The sequence below is a fragment of the Zootoca vivipara genome, chromosome 1 (genome assembly GCF_965207765.1).
Source record: "Zootoca vivipara chromosome 1, rZooViv2.hap1.1, whole genome shotgun sequence".
NCBI lineage: Eukaryota > Metazoa > Chordata > Lepidosauria > Squamata > Lacertidae > Zootoca > Zootoca vivipara.
The window spans coordinates 127,179,587-127,186,842 of record NC_142582.1 but is presented as its reverse complement, the minus strand read 5'-3'; positions in this window follow the sequence as shown (position 1 = coordinate 127,186,842).

Genomic DNA, 7,256 nt, shown 5'->3' with positions numbered 1-7,256 from the left:
GCATCCCCAAACTGCGGCCCTCCAGATGTTTTGGCCTACAACTCCCATGATCCCTAGCTAACACGACCAGTGGTCAGGGAAGATGGGAATTGTAGTCCAAAACGTCTAGAGGGCTGAAGTTTGGGGGTGCCTGCTGTAGATGTTTATCTAACGTCTGACAGGAGGGTGTTCCACAGGGCAGGCGCCACTGCCAAGAAGACCCTCTGCCTGGTTCCTTGTAACCTCACTTCTCACAGTGAGGGAAGTCTGGGCTGAACAGCGGGGGTGCAGATGCTCCTTCATCTACCAACAGGAAACAAAGCAATAGATTCTGCAGGCACAGAGAGTACTTAAACTGGGACTGGGTATAATCTCCCTGATACCGCCATGAGCACAAATCATCATGAATGCACAATAAAAATGATGTCTGGAGGGCCACCCCAGTAAGCACCAAGGTTAACTGGCACTTTTAACCCAGGTCTTCACAAACCTAGTTTGACACTCAGCTACTCAACCACCCTGGGCAGGATTAACCTAAGAATCCGAGTCAGCAGGAGCCCTGTGCAATGGGGCTTCACCCCCTCCTCCCTCCACATCACCCATGGCTCTGGGGGACGATGGGGTAACTCCTAGAACAGCGATAAGGGAGAGGGTGTCCCTCCCCTTCTGGGAAGCTAATATGCTTGCACAAGCATATTATTGTATGTTCTAAGTTGCCTTCTTTCCTGGGTGGGTACAGACACCTACATGATTTTGTAAAGAAGAATTTCCCAATCCCTAAAGAACAACAAGCAACTGGTTTAGCAAACAATGGTCTTGGCCAATGCTGTAGGTTTTGGGGTCATGCTCTACTGGTTAACTTGTGCGCCCTCTACTGGGCATTCTGCAGCAGAGCACAAAACATTATGCATCCTCCAAGCCAGGCATCCCCAAACTTCGGCCCTCCAGATGTTTTGGACTACAATTCCCATCTTCCCCGACCACTGGTCCTGTTAGCTAGGGATCATGGGAGTGGTAGGCCAAAACATCTGGAGGGCCGAAGTTTGGGGATGCCTGCTCCAAGCCATGTATGCGTGAGAGAGGAATCACGAGAGTTTCATTATGTTCTGCCAGAAAGTGGTTGTATGGCAGGGAATCTAGCAATTCTAAAGTAACAGTCAGCATGACCTTGACAGAAGAGATAACAGAACCCATTTAAGCTTGGACGTTAGTGGCCAGATGAAAAGGAGCGGACCTAACATGACGGATTCCATTCTTGGTTACAAACTCTTGGAATTCCACCGAAGTGAAAGCGGCCCCATTATCACTCACCAATGTGTCAGGAAAGCCATGTGTTGTGAATAGCTTCCTGAGTGCATTAATAGTGGCTCTAGTGGATGCGGTTGAGGTCGGTACCACCTCAAGCCACTTTGACTGGGAGTCAACCACTATCAGGAATTGTTGGCCCTGGAAGGGCCCCACAAAGTCCACGTGCAACTTGAACCATGGGGACTGTGTGGATTCCCAGGATTGTATGGGTCCCTTAGATGGGTCCGGTCGAGAGACCTAGCTGTGCTCACAACGTTTGACCCAGCCCTCTATCTCTGCATCTATGCCTGGCCACCAGATGTAGCTACGAGCCAGTGCCTTCATCCGTAATATTCCCGGATGAGACATGTGCAAGCCTTCTAAGACCTTTCTTCTGAATGGGGGGAGGGGAGACTATGACACGGCTGTCCCATAATACACATCCCCTGTGCATAGACAGCTTGTCCTTGCAGGCTGTGCAGCATGAAAATTCTGGTACCGGCTTTCCAGGCTACCCCCTCCCCACCCAATCCACAACACGGGCCAACAACTTGTTATTCGTGGTCGCGGCAGCAACGTCCTTCACATGCAGGGGCTGGTCAGGTAAGTCTTCCAGCAGTAGGATCTGGTGAGCCGGAACAGGGTCTGGGCCACTCTCTGGCAGCTGTAAGCAGCTGAGAGCGTCTGCGTGTCCCATGGCTTTCCCAGGTTGGTGCTGTAATGAATATTGGTAGCCAGCCAAGAAAATGGACTAGCGCAAGACTCGCGGTGAGAGCGTTTGGGGTGTCTGACAGGCAAGGAGTCCCAGGAGGGGCTTGTGGTCGGTAACGGTAGTGAAGGGCCGGCCATACAGGAAATCATGAAATTTATTGACTCCCTTAACTACTGCTAAGCCTTCTTTGTCAATCTGAGAATAGATGTGTTCTGCCGACGTGAGAGTTTGGGAGAAGTAAGCTACTGGGACCTCTCTCCCGTCCGGGAGCTGGTGGCCCAGTACTGCGGCCACCCCATAGGGGGAAGCGTCGCAAGCCAGCACTACTGGGAGCTTTTCATCGAAGTGTTTCAACACTGAATTAGAATCATAGAATCATAGAGTTGAAAGAGACCACAAGGGCCATCCAGTCCAACCCACTGCCAAGCAGTAAACATTCCTGACAGATGGCTGTCAAGCCTCTGCTTAAAGACCTCCAAAGAAGGAGACTCCACCACACTCCTTGGCAGCAAATTGTATTGTCGAACAGCTCTTACAGTCAGGAAGTTCTTCCTATTAGGTGGAATCTTCTTTCTTGTAGCTTGAATCCGTTGCTCCGTGTCCGCTTCTCTGGAGCAGCAGAAAACAACCTTTCACCCTCTTCTATATGACATCCTTTAATATATTTGAACATGGCTATCATATCACCCCTTAACCTTCTCTTCTCCAGGCTAAACATACCCAGCTCCCTAAGCCGTTCCTCATAAGGCATTGTTTCCAGGCCTTTGACCATTTTGGTTGCCCTCCTCTGGACACGTTCCAGCTTGTCAGTATCCTTCTTGAACTGTGGTGCCCAGAACTGGACACAGTATTCCAGGTGAGGTCTGACCAGTACAGTGGTACTATTACTTCCCTTGATCTAGATCAGGGGTCCCCAGACTTACCGGGCTTTGGGCTGGTGCCCACCGCACCGATCGCGCGGTGGGCCGGAGGGCAGGAGAGTGTGCGTGCAGCGAGCCAGAGGGTGGGGGAGTGCACGCCCGTGCACATGCGCACACACACGCGCTGGCGCGCTTCCATGTTGGAGAAAATCGCCGAAAATCGTATGTGCGCATGCGTATGGGCCTCCCCCGACCCAGAAGTGCACCGGAAATGACCTCTTCTGGGTCGGGAGAGGCCCATACGCATGTGCACAAACGATTTTCGACGCTTTTTTCCGATCTGGAAGCCCGCCGTCGCGCTGCGCACCGTAAGAGTGGGCTGCGGCAGCAGGCGGCGGGCGTCGTCGTGGGCCGGATTGGGAGGCCAATTGGGCCGCATCTGGCCCGCGGGCTGTAGTCTGGGGACCCTGATCTAGATGCTATACTCCTATTGATGCAGCCCAGAATTGCATTGGCTTTTTTAGCTGCTGCATCACACTGTTGACTCATGTTACGTTTGTGGTCTACCAAGACTCCTAGATCCTTTTCACATGTACTGCTCTCAAGCCAAGTGTCACCCATCCTGTATTTGTGCCTTTCATTTTTTTTGCCCAACATTTCTCCCTGTTAAAATCCATCTTGTTTGCTTTGGCCCAGTTGTCTAATCTGTTAAGGTCATTTTGAAGTGTGATCCTGTCCTCTGGGGTATTAGCCACCCTTCCCAATTTGGTGTCATCTGCAAACTTGCTCAGGATGCCCTCAAGCCCATCATCCAAGTCATTGATAAAGATGTTGAATAAGACTGGGCCCAAGACAGAACCCTGTGGCACCCCACTAGTCACTACTCTCCAGGATGAGGAGGAGCCATTGATGAGCACCCTTTGGGTTCGGTCAGTAAGCCAGTTACAAATCCACTGAATGGTAGCATTGTCTAGCCCGCATTTTACCAGCTTCTTTACAAGAATATCATGGGGCACCTTGTCAAAGGCCTTGCTGAAATCAAGATAGGCTATATCCACAGCATTCCCTTCATCTAAAAGGCTTGTAATTCTGTCAAAAAATGAGATCAGATTAGTCTGACATGACCTATTTTTCAGAAACCCATGCTGACTTTTAGTGATCACACCGTTTCTTTCTAGGTGCTCACATACTGTTGATCTAGATCAGGGGTCCCCAGACCGTTTGCTTAATGATCTGCTCTAGAATCCTTCCTGGTATTGATGTCAGGCTGACTGGGCGGTAATTGTTTGGGTCCCCTCTTTTCCCTTTTTTGAAAATAGGGACAATATTTGCCCTCCTCCAGTCTGCTGGGACTTCGCTTGTTCTCCAGGAATTCTCAAAGATTATTGCCAGTGGTTCTGAAATCACCTCTGCCAGTTCTTTTAATACTCTTGGATGTAGTTCATCTGGCCCTGGAGACTTGAATACATCTAAACTAGCCAAGTATTCTTGTACTACCTCCTTACTTGTTCAGGGCTGTGTTTCCTCTGCTGAATCATCTGCTCCATATTCTTCAGGTCGGGCATTGTTTTCTTTTTTGGAGAAGACTGAGGCAAAGAAGGTATTGAGGAGTTCTGCCCTTTCTCTGTCCCCTGTTCGCATTTCACCATCTGCTCTAAGTGACCCCACTGTTTCCTTGTTCTTTCTTTTGCTACGGACATACCCATAAAAGCCCTTTTTGTTGCTTTTAACCTCTCTAGCAAGCCTGAGTTCATTCTGTGCTTTAGCTTTTCTGACTTTGTCTCTACACGTGCTGGCTATTTCTTTGAATTCCTCTCTAGTGGTTTTTGTACATATCCCTTTTAAATATTAACTCAGTTAAAAGTTCTTTAGATAGCCATCCTGGCTTCTTTAGGCACCTTCCATGTTTCCGTCTCATTGGTATTCCCTATAGTTGTGCTTTTAATATCTCCCTTTTAACAAACTCCCAACCATCATGAACTTCCTTCCCTTTTAGTATTTCTGTTCATGGGATTTCACCCAGCATTTCCCTATGTTTTCTGAAGTCGGCTTTCTTAAAGTCTAGAATTTGAGTCTTAGTATGCTTGGTTGCTCCTTTCCGCTGTATAATAAACTCCGGAAGAGCATGGTCACACCCACCTAATGATCCTGCCACTTCTACCCCACTAACCAGGTCATTACTATTGGTTAGGATCAGATCTAAAATGGCTGATCCTCTTGTTGCTTCTCCCACTTTCTGGACAATGAAGTTGTCTGCAAGGCAAACTACTTAGATACAAGCAAATTAGATACAAGCAAATTCTTGATCCCTTGGAAAGCTTTCGCCTGTCGTGGGCCCCAGGCCCATGGTGCTTTTTTGTCCAAAAGTCTGTGCAAAGGCTCGGCCACTGCTGCCTTGTGTGGCAGGAACGCATGGTAAAAATTAAGAAGTACCAAGAAGGCTTGTAATTCTGCCTTGCTCTTTGGGTCTGTTGTTGTTGTTGTTTAGTCGTTTAGTCGTGTCCGACTCTTCATGACCCCATGGACCATAGCACACCAGGCACTCCTGTCTTGCACCGCCTCCCACAGTTTGGTCAGACTCATGTTGGTAGCTTCGAGAACACTGTCCAACCATCTCGTCCTCTGTCGTCCCCTTCTCCTAGTGCCCTCAATCTTTCCCAACATCAGGGTCTTTTCCAGGGAGTCTTCTCTTCTCATGATGTGGCCAAAGTATTGGAGCCTCAGCTTCACGATCTGTCCTTCCAGTGAGCACTCAGGGCTGATTTCCTTCAGAATGGATAGGTTTGATCTTCTTGCAGTCCATGGGACTCTCAAGAGTCTCCTCCAGCACCACAATTCAAAAGCATCAATTCTTCGGTGATCAGCCTTCTTTATGGTCCAGCTCTCACTTCCATACATCACTACTGGGAAAATGGACCTTTGTAGGCAAGGTGGTGTCTCTGCTTTTTAAGATGCTGTCTAGGTTTGTCATTGCTTTTCTCCCAAGAAGCAGGCGTCTTTTAATTTCGGGACTGCTGTCACCATCTGCAGTGATCCAGGAGCCCAAGAAAGTAAAACCTCTCACTGCCTCCATTTCTTCCCCTTCTATTTGCCAGGAGGTGATGGGACCAGTGGGTCTGGGGCATCACAAATGGTGCGCACCTTGTCCTCTGCTGTATGGAGTCTGTCCGTGTCAACCCAGAACCCCAGAAAGTCCACGCTGCTAATTCCCAACAAGCACTTTTTCTGTTTTACCTTAAGTCCTGCCGCCTGGAAGTGTTGTAGCACTGTCCTTAATCTGGCAGCAAAGTCCTCCCTTGACGATGCGGCAATCAGCACATCGTCAAAGAACGGCGTGACTCCTGGGATGCCTTTAAGGAGACGGTCCATGAGACTCTGAAATAACCCCAGGGCCACACTAACCCCAAACTGCAGGCGTTTGACTCTGAAGGCACCCTTATGGGTATCTATTGTTGGGGTGTCTTCTGTGACCTCGTCAACGGGAAGCTACTGATACACTTGCACTAAGTCCAGCTTTCTGAAGACCTTGCCCCCAGCCAGGGTCGCCAACACGTGGCTCACTACTGGAACCGGGTATGCATGGTTCTGCAAGGCCCAGTTCAGGGTGCATTTGTAATCGCCACAGATACGGACTGAGCCGTCCGGTTTTACCTGTGTGACGATTGGGGTTTCCCAGGTTCCCAAAGCTACCGGCTCTAAGACCCCTTGCACTACTAAACGATCAAGTTCCTCCTCAACCTTAGGTTTGAGCGCAAACGGAACCCGATGGGCATTGACACTGACGGGTTGTACCATGGGGTTGATCCGTAGGGAAATCGGGGCCCTGTTATACAGGCCCAGAGTTCCATTGAAGACTGATGGAAACTCCTGGCAGATAGATTCAAAGCCTGCCCCTGGGGGAATCTGGTTTAGCCCTGACATAAGCCTAACGGCCCAAACCATCCCAAACCCAGAAGGCTAGTGAAGGGGCCTTTTGTTATGATGAGGTCCAATTTATTAATGTGGTTTGTAAACTGGACCCTGAAAGTACCCATCCCCTTAAGCTGAATTATCTTTCTCTGGAAATCCTGTAGCACTACCGTGACCGGGCGGAGAGGGGGATCACCATCGGGACAAAGCTCTTTGAGGGTCTTTGCCGATATTATGGAGTACAATGAGCCCGTATACAGCTCCATATTACACGGAGTCCCCTCAACTCTAACTTGTACCCTAAGCTTATTGGACTCTGGGGAAGGAAGTTGAAATACCCTGGCTGAAGACATTGACTGCAGCTCCTCCTCTTTGTGGGCCTTGTGAACATGCTGTTTTGGTCATGTTCCAGTGTTCGTTGAGCAGCAGACTCTTGCGATGTGTCCAGCCTTTCCACAGCGGCGACATGTGACGCCTCGGAACCTGCATGTCTGACGATCATGGTTCTC